Source organism: Apium graveolens, chromosome 10 (genome assembly GCF_009905375.1).
Source record: "Apium graveolens cultivar Ventura chromosome 10, ASM990537v1, whole genome shotgun sequence".
In the NCBI taxonomy this organism is placed as follows: Eukaryota; Viridiplantae; Streptophyta; class Magnoliopsida; order Apiales; family Apiaceae; genus Apium; species Apium graveolens.
This window is the reverse complement of record NC_133656.1, coordinates 88,629,953-88,643,163: the sequence shown is the minus strand read 5'-3', so window position 1 is coordinate 88,643,163 and position 13,211 is coordinate 88,629,953. Positions and strand designations below refer to the sequence as shown.

The 13,211-nt window shown below is 35.8% G+C and overlaps 1 non-coding gene across 1 annotated transcript; it reads right to left on the bottom strand.

The window, feature by feature from the left end:
* Positions 1–10,185: 10,185 nt before the first annotated feature.
* On the bottom strand, positions 10,186–10,292 carry LOC141694580 (small nucleolar RNA R71). Its single transcript, XR_012563870.1, has one exon. It is a non-coding gene; the product is annotated as a small nucleolar RNA R71 (small nucleolar RNA).
* Positions 10,293–13,211: the final 2,919 nt, after the last annotated feature.

Below are 13,211 nucleotides of genomic sequence, written 5' to 3'. Positions count from 1 at the left end.
AGGAATTGATTATGATGAAACCTTTGCTCCAGTTACAAGACTTGAAACAATACGGATTTTTCTAGCATTTGCTGCACATTCAAACTTCAAAGTATATCAAATGGATGTCAAGAGTGCCTTCCTAAATGGTGAGCTAGAAGAAGAAGTTTATGTGCAACAGCCACATGGCTTTGAGGATCCAGAATTTTTAGATTTTGTGTACAAACTACTCAAGGCTCTATATGGACTAAAGTAGGCACCTAGAGCTTGGTATGACATATTGACAGATTTTCTACTTAACATGGTTTCACTAGAGGAACAATAGACAAGACACTCTTCTATAAGCTGCATGGTGGTGATATGATCCTGATTCAGATTTATGTGGATGATATCATTTTTGGTTCTACTAATGAGAAGCTGTGTCAAAGATTCTCTAAGCTTATGCAGAGTGAATATAAGGGGAATTAAGTTACTTCCTTGGATTTCAAGTAAGTCAAAGAAGTGATGGGATCTTCATCAACCAAACTAAGTATGTTAAAGATTTATTGAAAAAGTCTGGCATGGTTGATTGTTCACCTGCATCTACATATATGTCTACAGCAACAAAATTGGATGAAGATAAAAAGGGCAAGAGTGTAGATATTACAAGCTATAGATGAATGATTGGATCATTGCTTTACTTAACTGCAAGTAGACCAGACATCATGTTTGCAACATGTCTATGTGCAAGATTTCAAGCCAATCCAAAAGAATCACATTTGATGGCTGTGAAGAGGATTTTCAGATACTTGAAAGGGACTCCAAACTTGGGATTATGGTATCCTAAGGGAACTGGATTTGAAGTTGTTGGATACACAGATGCAAATTTTGTTGGATGCAGGATTGACAGAAAGAGTACCAGTGGAAGCTCTCAGTTTCTTGGACAAAGACTTGTATCCTGGTATAGCAAGAAACGATAATCTATGTCAACTTCCACAGCTGAAGCTGAATACATAGCTTCTGGAAGTTGGTGTACTCAAGTGCTTTGGATTAGAAATCAGCTAATGGATTATGGCCTAGTGTTACACAAAATTCCAATCATGTGTGACAATACTAGTGTTATATCTATTGTGGCTAATCCAGTTAATCATTCTAGGACAAAGCATGTTGATGTAAGGTGCCATAATATTAGAGAACATGCTGCAAATGGTATCATTGAGCTCATTTTTGTTCCAACAGAAAAACAATTAGCTGACATTTTTACTAAACCTTTGGATGAAGCAACTTTCACTAAACTTGTAGGTGAAATTGGGATTTTAAATTCTTCATCTTAAGGAAAGAACTCAGCTAATGTGTTGCAGCAGATTAATTTCTATTAAATCAAAATTAATATTTTATTTAATTAGAAATTAACTAAAATATGAATTATAAATATTTCAGAAATCTCTATATTTATTTTTCAAAATTCAAAATTCAGCTTGGAATTTTTCAAATTCTAAATAAACTGTCTGGATGTTGATTTACATTTTCAATATATAAAATTAACACAAAGCAAAATCAAAGTGATCAAAAGTATATAGAGAACTGAGTTCTCGATAAGTCTAACTGACTTATCGACAAGTCATTTTAAGACTTCTTGAGTGAGTTCTCGATAAGTCAATTTACTGACTTCTCGATAAGCTTTATTATGACTTATCGATAAGTCATTGTAGATTTCTCTATAAGTGTTAACTCACAGAGTTATCTACAAGTATCATTTTGGACTTATAAATAACTCAGAACTGAAATAATTTAATTCAATAAATTATTTTGTTAAAATACTTTTGGCAAAATTATTCTAATTTTATTTTGATTTATTCAAATAAAAATTGGAAACAATTCAGTCCATTTTGGACAAACTGCTTATTTATTTGATATCTCGATAAGTTTTTTTAGTTCTCTACATGAATAAATAAAATGACTTATCGATATATTTTTCACATTTCAAAATTACTTCTCGATAGACTAATTCCAAACGTCTATTTTTGAATTCTCGACAAGTCATTTGCTTTTACTATAAATACCCAAACATCTCGATACACATATAATTATGCCTTCGAGAACTCTAAGTGACCTAGCTTTTTCAATTCCAAACCGATTTCTCTCTCGTTTTAAACCCTTTCTCACTAATTTTTCTTACCCATTCAATCTTACTCAACAACAATGGCCCTCAACAATGTTAGAGCTATAATCCCAGAGAAAGGAACCAACTATATTGCTTTCACTGATGCTAACCAAGCCCCTGACAATTTCAAGGGGTTTGTGAAATGTTTATTTGAATCCTATTTTGCAGGTGCTTTGACAGCTAACCCAGTCCTATACTTAGATGTTCTTCATGAATTATGGACAATAGAAGTGGTGAGAACTGTTATCTTTGACAACTCCGTGTCCTTGGTGGTGACCTGCTTAATTGGAGGCCAACAGATAGAGTTCAATGAGCAAGATGTGAATGCAGCTTTGGGTCTTCCAACTGCAAATCTAGTGGAGGTGCCAACCTAGGATGAACTAGCTGAGTTTATGGACTTCATCAACTATGGTGGATGAATCAACTTGGCAAGTTTGAACATGACAAACCTAAGGAATAAATGGTCCTTTGTGTTTGATTTTATAGTGAGGGCCTTCACATGCAGGAAGACAGGATATGACAATATCTCAAGTGTGGTGCAAAAGTTGGTGTTCTCAATAGCCCACAACAGACACTTAAATGTTGGTCTATTGATCTTGGAAGAACTTGTAACCAGGCTAACTATGCATAATATGCTAGAGGTAAGGAAATTTTCTTTCCTAAATTTAATATGTCTACTTTAAATCATAAAGTAACAGATATACACTTGTTGAATGGTATATACAACAATAAAATAGCAATTGTAAGCAAGTGTCCAAAATAATATTTGGTTCACTTACTACAAAGAATAAGGTAAATGTGAGTCTGAAAATCACTTCATTCATGATGGAGAGGTTTAGGACTTACCCATACCTATGCCTGATATGAGATCAAATACTCAATCTAGTACATCTATGGTCCCTGAACCTGTAGAAGTTCAAATATAGGAAAACCAACAGGGGCCTTCCCAAGTTGAGACCATTTCTTCAAAAAAAATAGCAGCTAGGAAACCAACCACTTCATCCTCTCAAAAGGATGAAGTGAGTAAAAAGAAGAGAAAGGAGATAACCCTTACAGTAATGAATGAGAGTGGTGAGGAACAAACACCAACTGAGTCACCTTTGGTCAGAAAAATAAAGAAGGCCAAGAAAACCGAGTTGACCACTCAAACCACCTCTGTATCCTCCCAAAAGGATGCAGTTATATAAATGGGGAAAAAACAGATTCTAGAGACATCCTCTCAACAGGGTGCTTCTATTGAAAATAGCATTCTCCCCAATGCATCTTGTAATGAGTCTGCACCTGCACTAGATCAAGTTTTAGTGTATAAAAGAAGAAATAAGGATGGCACACACAGTGAGAGCACATCTATTGAAACTCCCTCATTCACTCAGGGGGAGCTGCCAACACTCACTCATGATCAAACTCTACTCATCTCTCAAATTTCTTATTCTCATAAAGTGCTTGAATCTAATTCTCAAGTACAACCCCATTCAAGTGACTTGGTTCAAGAAACCTTGCTCACCACCCAGAAACCATAATTAGTTGGTGAGAGGCTACATGCTGGGGTAGACCTTGATGACACCAACACAAATATGGGGGATTCATTAGTTTTACTGAAGACCTCATGAAGATCTCAAATACACCTTCAAGTGCAAATTAGTCTTCACAGACTGTTAGGTTTCAGGGTAGTACTCCTGAAGGGGAGTTATATAAATCCTCTCCAATTCAATTGGAGGTTCCTGTTCCAGGAACAACTCCCCTCAAACCCCTGGCTGAAATTGCTTTGACAATTGAAGTTGGGAGTACAATTGCCAATGATCCTGTCATTGAGGAGGCAAGAATAACACATTTAAGTGACAATATGGTGCAAGACACACAAGGGTTTGAGGCTGTTGCAGATGACAGTAGCACAGTCAAATCCCCTCCAATTCAAATGAAGTTTTCCACAACTGGTGAGGAACAACAACCTGTCATAACCACAGTGCAAAGTGTGAGTTCAACTGTGACTTCTGTCACATGTGTTCCTGGCTCCTCACAAATCCAAATAACTGAACCCTCAACTTCTCAACCAACTCATCTAGTCTCCAACTGGCTCCAAGAAGCTGCACCTTAGTCTAATTTTGAAGATTTCAGGGTTGATCAGCTAGCAGGACTTGTACAGATCTCTCAACAACTCCTAACCTCAGATATGTCTAACCAGGATTACTAAGCCATAATGCTCTCCTATCAAACAGATGTCCAAGAGCAACAAGACAAAATTGTTAATGAAGCTGAACAGGATGGCAACTGTGATGCTTGGATGAGTAAGGACTACAATCTGGAAATGGAGGGTGTATTAGCTAAATTCAGGGAATATTACCTAACTATCTTGGGAAGCAATGCTAAAGCCTTAACTCCTGCTATCATTTATGATGCAATCAATGAAGTTTCCAAAGCACAACTCAAAGTTTTCCATCTCTTTGGTAGAGCTCTAAAACTCAAGCTGATTGGTCATGAAGACAAAGTAAGGAAACTGATAAATGAGAAGATGGATGAGATTATACCCTCACAAGTCAAGATTACTTTAAAGTTTAAACATTTTGCTGATCAAATGGCAATGATGGATCTGAATACTATGGAAATAGATGTCAAAAATCTCAGACAGTCTTTCATTGCTCTCCATGAAGTGGTTTAACAACAAATAACAAGTTCAAATGACATAAAGCTTAAGTTGAACCAACTTCACCAAAGCAGATATGAGCCTTCTGCATTGCGTATTAAACAAGTTGTGGAAGACACATTTGAACCTTCTACTTCTTCCAGCTCTCATCAACCTGTTTCAATATCTAGAAATCTTCAAATTCAGTCTCTTCAACAACAAGTCTCCAACTTGCAGTCTTCCAATGACTCACTTACAGCTCAAGTGCATGCTCTCACCTCATTGGTGCATATTCAAAAGACATATATACAATCCTCAATATACTCCCACAAGCACTTACAAATGCAAAATGCTATGGCTTTGGGAGCTAGCATGGGAAAGTTTAACATACCTCTGCCTGCACTTCAAGAAGCTGTAAGGCCTGAAATTCCTACTCCCCTTCTCATGCCTGTCAACAAGACTAAGGGGGAGATAGAGGCTAGGCTATTAAGATCATCTACTCAAACTGTCCAAGCTGCTAAAAAGAGCAAAACTCAAAAAGTTGATATTGGAGTGAAGAGGCTTATTAGAGTAGTTGAGGGACCTAGTCTGAGCAGGGAATTTGATGAATTGCTCAAGGCTCTCAGGGCTTCTCTCAATAATAATTTCTTCACCTACAAAAAGGCCTTGGACAGGACAATTAACTCAATAAGGGTGATCTTAGTCACAAAGGACAGCTTTCAGGAGAAAATAATTATGATCAACATAAATGACTCGGGGGTAGACAGGTGTATGCAGGTGTCCCTTATTATCTTATCTCTAGAAGGGAATCTGAGTTGGACATCCCGATAAACAAATTTAAAAGGGTGATTCCTGAAGACACTCTCTTGCTAACTGAATTAAAAAATGCTCAAGCGGTTGCTTTTCCTGAAGCACATCTGCAAGCAGGCAAGGGAGTGGAATACATCTATCCCACCACCAAACATTGCAAACACTTCCAGATCCCTAAGTAATGTATCATGGCCAACAAAAAGCTTATCATGATTTTGGAGTTTGATTTGAAAGTCAAGAAAAACAAGACTGTTGAAGATGAAGAAATGATTAAGTTGTTGGGAAGATATCTGAGAAATCCTGAAACCAACATGCCTGCCTAAAACTCAAATCAATTAGGATAACTTGGATGATGATGAGTAGAAGAAAGATGATCAAAAATCTTCTGGCTCAAATCCAAGTCAATCCTCTTAGGTATCTGCAAGCAAAGATAAAAAGAAGGAGGAGAAAAAGAGAGGTGATGAGAGAAGTAAAAAGAAAAACGAGGACCATTCAGGACCACACCAACAAACCCTAAAAATCCAAATGACACAATCTCAACCTACCAAATCTCTGAACTCAAACATTCAACAATCTCTCACCTCAAAGCCAAAATTTCTATACAAGACAACTGCAAATTCACTTCTCAAAATCTCAATCACTACCACTAAAACCAACTTGAAGAAAATCACAAGCCTACCTTCATATAGACCTCCAACCAAGACACACTTTAAATCTGTTGGAAGAAAAGCAAAGCAGCTGTCAGTTACTGAGAGATCATTATGCAACTTCAATGACCAATCTGACTTCCTGCCATTAAACTGGTGCTTCACAGATGATGAATATTTCCAACATCTAGCTGAAGAAATAGTCAGAGTATGGGCAGTATCATACACATAAGTCAGAATTTATTACAATGATGGCTCTTTCACTCTACTTGGCAGTGACCTAATGGATAGACTTTCAACGACAAAATTTAAAAGAGTGATTAGTTTGATGAAGGATAAGGATACAATCACAAGGTTTTGGAAAGATACATACAGTGTATGGGTAAAAGAAAGAGATGAGAAAATTGCAAGAGCCAAAGATGAAAAGGAAGAAAGGGATAGGAAGTATGCATAAGAACTTGCAAGAATTGAGAAAAGATCAAATGAGTTTAAAGCACAAGGGATGAGCAGACTTTCAAAGGATGGACATTTTCTGAATATCAAAGTTGGCAGATTTTCAAGATTTAGAGCTGGTTACCTAAATGGTTATTCATTAGATGAGTGGCTCAAACTTGTGGAAGCTTTAAGGGGTACTGAAATTTTAGAAGAAATGGAAGTATTAGTAACTCTTAAATATCTCATTAGAAAAGAGTCAGGATATGAAGATTTTATGTAATGAATTTCCTATACAAAATTCTATAAATGCTCAATGATAAGTATTGTATTTCTGTCATTCTTTTATAAAGTTTATATGTCCACTATAGCTTGGGGTTAGTATTGTTAACAAGCATAAATTTGTGATAAGCAATCTTCTCACAAAGTGGGGGAGATTGTTGTACAAGACATGCCTGTACAATAACAAGACTAAGTCAAATTGACAACCCTAAGTAAGTTGTATTGTAATATAAGTTTGTATTTTATATTGTATCATTTAAGTCTATAAAAAATGTTCAAGGGCAGACTGGAGTCTTTTTCTATAAACAGTTTCAAGCCTAAGAATTCTATCTGGAAGAAGATCAAGAAGATCATGCCTCATAAGAATTATAAAAAAGCTTGGAGTTGAATAAATCTATTTTGAGAAAAATATTCTAAGTCAAGATCTCTACAAGTCACAGATTAAGTGTTATAGAGAAGTCATTCGAGAACTCCAGAATGACTTATCGACAAGTCAAGAAAAGGTACTAGAGAACTCAGAGATATCGACAAGCCAATTTGAAGACATGAAGAATGGAGATATCGACAAGTCATTTCTTCACTAGAGAACTCTGAGTTATCGATAAGCCAATTTGTCACTAGAGAACTCAGAGTTATCGATGAGCCAGGTTGTAACTAGAGAACTTAGAATTATCGATAAGTAAAAGTGAATACATGAAGATAAGAGATCTTGACAAGCCAAATTCTCTTATAGAGAACTCAGAGACTTAAATAAGTCAAAACAACTATAGAGTGATTAGAGATCTCGATAACCCAATATACTTATCGAGATGTCAAGTTCTCTATATACCAAACTGGAGATCTCGAAGTAAAACTCAAAGTACAAAGTGCAGACCAGTTCATATCCAAGATTATCAATCAACAAACAATCTAATCACTTGGATTGACAAGTCTACAAAAGCAGCTTGAAGAGTACAAGATCTAATGCCAAGATTAACTGGAAAAGTAAAGTCACAGGCGTGCAAGATTAGCAAAGATACACTAAGCCAGAAATGGAAAGATTTGATTATCCAAAAATAGGGTTTAGTACATGCTAATACATGTTGTGTAATAACCAGTGTTTCTTGTTCTATAAAGTAAACACTGGATGCTTTGTTAGATGTAACAATTTAGATAAGAAAATCTTGTATTCTCCTAGGGAAGAAGCTAAGCTCTTTATCAACAAAGAGCCTAAACATTTTGTAGCAAAACATTCTTAATTTTAATATAAAATTAAGTGAATTTTGAAAGATCTGTGTTCACTATTAATATATTTAATTTCAGTATTAACACATTTCACTACAAGGTTAAATTTACTTTGTTCACCACCATAAACACTTCAAAAAAAGCAGAAAAACACAAAAATACATTCACCCCACCCCCCTGATAAGTTGATTTTATATCTACTTGGAATGCTTTATTACAGGCTGAAGTTGGTGTTTTGGACTCAAATTATTGGTATTTTTGATGTGTTTTTGTGTTTTTACATTTCAGGCATTAGTTAAAGATAGAAAGGGGCTTTTAATTGATATATGCTGAAAAGAGCCAAGAATCTGAAGTCAAGGCCATTCCCAATTTGTAGAGGATCTCGAGATCTTCACGTGGACTACTTATTCACCAAATTATGACGAGTGGAGCAAAAGTTACAGCAAAAAGAAGAAAATTTATAATTCCAACTACAGTAGCATGGTGCGCCCGCGCGCAAGGCGGGGCGGCCGTGCCAGGGAAGTAGGAGATGCGCAGTTTGATTCTGAAGCCTATATATATCCTAACTAGCCAAAGGAGAGCAATACGAAGACCTATAGAGCGCAAGACGATTACGTAGAAGAAGAATTTTATATTCTTCAATTTAGGCGATACTTGGATGCTTGTTTTCGATTTGTCTTTGAACCCTAATACTCTTATATTATTTATATATCATGCTTTCATTGGAACCCATAGTGACGACGAGTTGGATTATGAACTAATCATTATCGTGGGGTTCCAACAGATTTACTTATGGATTTTTATAGTTAATTTATTTCAATATCTTGGTGTGTGGTGATTGATTGATATCCTAGTATAGGTTGTGCTTATTCGTTTTATGTGCGTAGCTAACATATAAGATAGCGTGTTAATCTCTATTGAAGCGAAATTGAATATAGAGGTTTCGAACTTTTCATGCTAGCATAGGTTCATGTATAATTGTTATTCGTGATTCGTAGGTAATTTTAACCATCTTACTTACCCTATGTAATCATGATAGATAACTTGCGCATTAAACCGTTATGTTGTCAAATTCTATAGACATATAGGGTCTCAATATAATTGGTGTCTATACAGCTTCTATCTCTTTTTTGGATGTCTGGTAGTAGGGTATTCGTGGAACGAAAGCTGGCGTTTACTAGTTTCGTGTTATCTGATTAGTTTTCATCACCATTGCATGCTAAGGTTAAGAACAATGACTTTGAATGAAGTAGTAATGTAGTTAGAATCCCATGTTTGTCTCGTATAAGTAATTCAACCCTCTTATTCTCTTAGTTAATTATAGTTAGTATAATCTCTTAGTTTAATCAAAACCCAAATTGTTATTTGTCTTAGCATTGAACGATAACCATATCATTGTTGCATAAATGCATAAATTGAACTTAACCTAAACCAGTCTCTGTGGGAACGAACTAGAAAGAATTCTATATTACTTGCGAACACATATACTTGCATGTAAAATTAGCGCGTGTTTTCGTCCAACAAGTTTTTGGCGTCGCTGCCGGGGACTCGGTGATAATTTTTAGTTTATGTGCTTAACATCAGTGGTCATTAAAGTTCACTGACTCGGATTCTATTACTTTCACGGTTTACTTGTTTGTGTTTCAGGTACTCATTACAATGGGAGATCCAGCAACACCAACGAAAGCGTTGATGGATTTTTCTCAACCCAAGATCAATGACATTCAATCTAGCATTGTCAGTCCAATAATCGCGGCTAATACCTTTGAAATCAAGCCTGAAATGATTAAATGGATACAGAATTCAGTCCAGTTTGGGGGTTCTCCAACAGAAGATCCAAATATGCACATCAGGGATTTCATAGAGATCTGCGACACCTTCAGGTTCAATGGTGTGTCTGAGGATGCGGTGAAACTAAGACTGTTCCCATTCTCTCTGAGGGACAAGGCTAAGAGCTGGTTACACTCTCTACCAGCTGGTCTATCACTACTTGGGAGGATCTTTCTCAGAAGTTTCTTACTAAATTTTTCCCTATGGCGAAGACAGCTGCACTCAGGAATGCTCTTACTCAATTTGCGCAGTGATCGGAAGAAACTCTATGTGAAGCTTGGGAGCACTATAAGGAGATGCTTAGGAAGTGTCCTCATCATGGCATTCCTGATTGGATGATCATCAATTGTTTTTACAATAGTTTGGAGCACATTCTAGACCCATGCTTGATGCAGCATCAGGTGGAGCATTATGGGCAAAGGGCTATGAGGAAGCTTATGCTCTAATTGAGATGATGGCTGCGAATGAATATCAATATCCAACCCAGAGATTGCCACAGGGCAAGGTAGCAGGAGTTCTTGAAGTGGATACAGCTACAACTATAGCTGCTCATCTAAAGGCGTTATCTATGAAGATCGATTCTCTGGCTAACTATGATGTTAATCAGATAACAAGTGTTTGTGAGCTTTGTGCAGGTTCACATACGATGGAGCAATGCGCTATATCTAGTGAATCAGCTCAGTTTGTGAGCAACTTTCAGAGATTGCAGCAGCCAATGCCAGACACTTATCATCCAGACAACAGGAATCATCCTAACTTCAGCTGGAGCAATAATTAGAATGCGATGCAATAGCCGTCCCAACAGTTTGGAAACAAGCAATTCAATCCTCCTGGTTTTTAACAACAATTTGTACCAAGATAAAAACTCCAACTTCAACAACTACCGCATGGAAGTGCAGGTCAATCTTAAAATGTTGAAAAATCTGAATTGGAGGAATTGCGGCTTATGTTAAAAAACCAGGCTCTTATATGCCAAAGCCAGGCTGTTTCTATCAAGACTCTAGAGAACCAAATAGGGCAAATTGCTAACGCCTTATTGAATCGACTATCATGAACTTTTCCGAGTGATACAGAAGCCAATCCAGGCAAGAGGGAAGTTAACGAAAAGGTAAACACCATCACCTTGAGGTCCGAAAGGGTCGCAAGCCCCCAAATTCAACAAGACGAAGAATCTGAAAATTTTGTCCAGAATGCAGGTGCATCTGCATGTTAGTCGCTAAGCACGCGCTAATAATTCACGCAAGTATATGCGATCGTAAGTAATATAGAATTATTTCTAGTTCGTTCCCGCAGAGACTGGTTTAGGTTAACTATGTGATTTATGCACTTATGCAACAATGATATGGCTATTATTTAATGCTAAGACGAATAACAATTTGGGTTTTGATTATACTAAGATTAACTATTGAGAATTGTACTAGAGAATATTAACTAAGAGATAAAAGAGAGTTGAATAATATATGACACAAACATTGGATTCTATCTTCATTAAGTACTTCATTCAATAGTCTTTTCATTCTTAACCTTAGCATGTAATGGTGATGACACTAATCAAGTAACACGAAACTGATAAACGCCAACTTTCGTTGTACGTATACCATACTACCAGACATCCACAAAAGAGATAGAAGCTGAATAGACACCAATTATATTGAGACCCTATATGTCTATAGAATTTGATAACATAACGGTTGAATGCACAAGTCATCTATCTGTAGGATTTTATCTATCACAGAAGCATGGTAAAACAATTTTCTTGATATAAAATCCAAATAAAAGCATACAAATCGTGATTAAAACATATGGGATCGATTTCTAACCTTTAAAAGCGATCCAAGAACAACGAGCGGAGATCCCTAGCAGCTGCTCCTCAAGTGTAAAGCACTCCACCGGTATCCACCAAGAAATCGATGTAATGAAGGAGGAGGAGGTGGAGAGAATTAGGGTTTTTGTAAATTTTTAGGTTTTTTTTGCAAAAAATAGGGTTTATAATAGTATATTTATAGGCAAAATTTTTAGCTGAAAATTTTCCCATGAAATATTATTATTATTAACCCTTTATTATTCTCACTAATAATTAAAACACCTTTTAATTATTAATCCTTTTTCTAAATACTTTAGAAATATTCTCTCACTTGATTTAATTTCAAAAAATTAAATTCTTAATTAATAATATTAAGAACTTTTTCTTAATTAATTTATAATCAATTAAATCTCATTTAATCAATTATTAAATTTTCCAATTAATTATTTATTTCATAAATAAATAATTATCAGCCATTATTAATTAATTCCTCCACCATTAAATCATTCTCTTTTATGGTGTGGCCCTGTAGGTTCAATATTAAGCCGGTAGTAGAAATAAATAATAATAAAACTATTTTATCATTATTTATATAAATTCTCTAATTCATTATATATGATTAGTTAATTAATCATATTTATTCTACATCGTGAGGGATACTTCTCAGCATATCGCGACTATCCGGATAATATGAATTCACTGCTTAGAATACCAAGAATCCATTCAGTGAATAGTTACCGTACAATTAATTCCTTCTACCCTGCAATGTCATGATTAAATATAAGGCATGGAACTCGTGTCAAGCCTATCTTATTTAATCATTTGCTTTCCCACTCATTATGCTTAGTTCTATTTAATGTAAATTAGAAACTCCTTTCTAATTTCATTCACTCTGACCAGAGATTTCTGAACTAGCATAAGTGGATCAGCATTGAACATTCTCTTCCTTCACTGGAAGGGGTAGATCCTTTATTGATCATACACTATCTTCGTGTACAAATTCCTATACCCAGTAGAGCCCTTATAATTGTCCCTAGAGACTAAGAACTAAACCAAAGCATAGTTCAGTGTACACAAGATGACTATGATGACCTCAAGTCTAAGGATACTTGTACAACTATCACTATGTGAACAACTGCTGACACGTGAGTGAACTCCATCAGTTGTTCAACTGTGTGAGTCATGTTCAGTGAACTTATTCTATAATAAGCACCTACATACTAGCTATAGTGTCACCACACAAATGTCTATGAGAACAGACATCCTTTATAATGAAGCAAGCATAGTATGTACCGATCTTTGCGGATTATTAATTACCAGTTAGTAATCCTACGACCAGGAACTATTTAAGTTTAGAGTTATCATCTTTTATGTCTCATTATTATGATCTCATCACAATCCATAAAAAGCCCTACTCTAAACTGTGGTATATCTTATTTA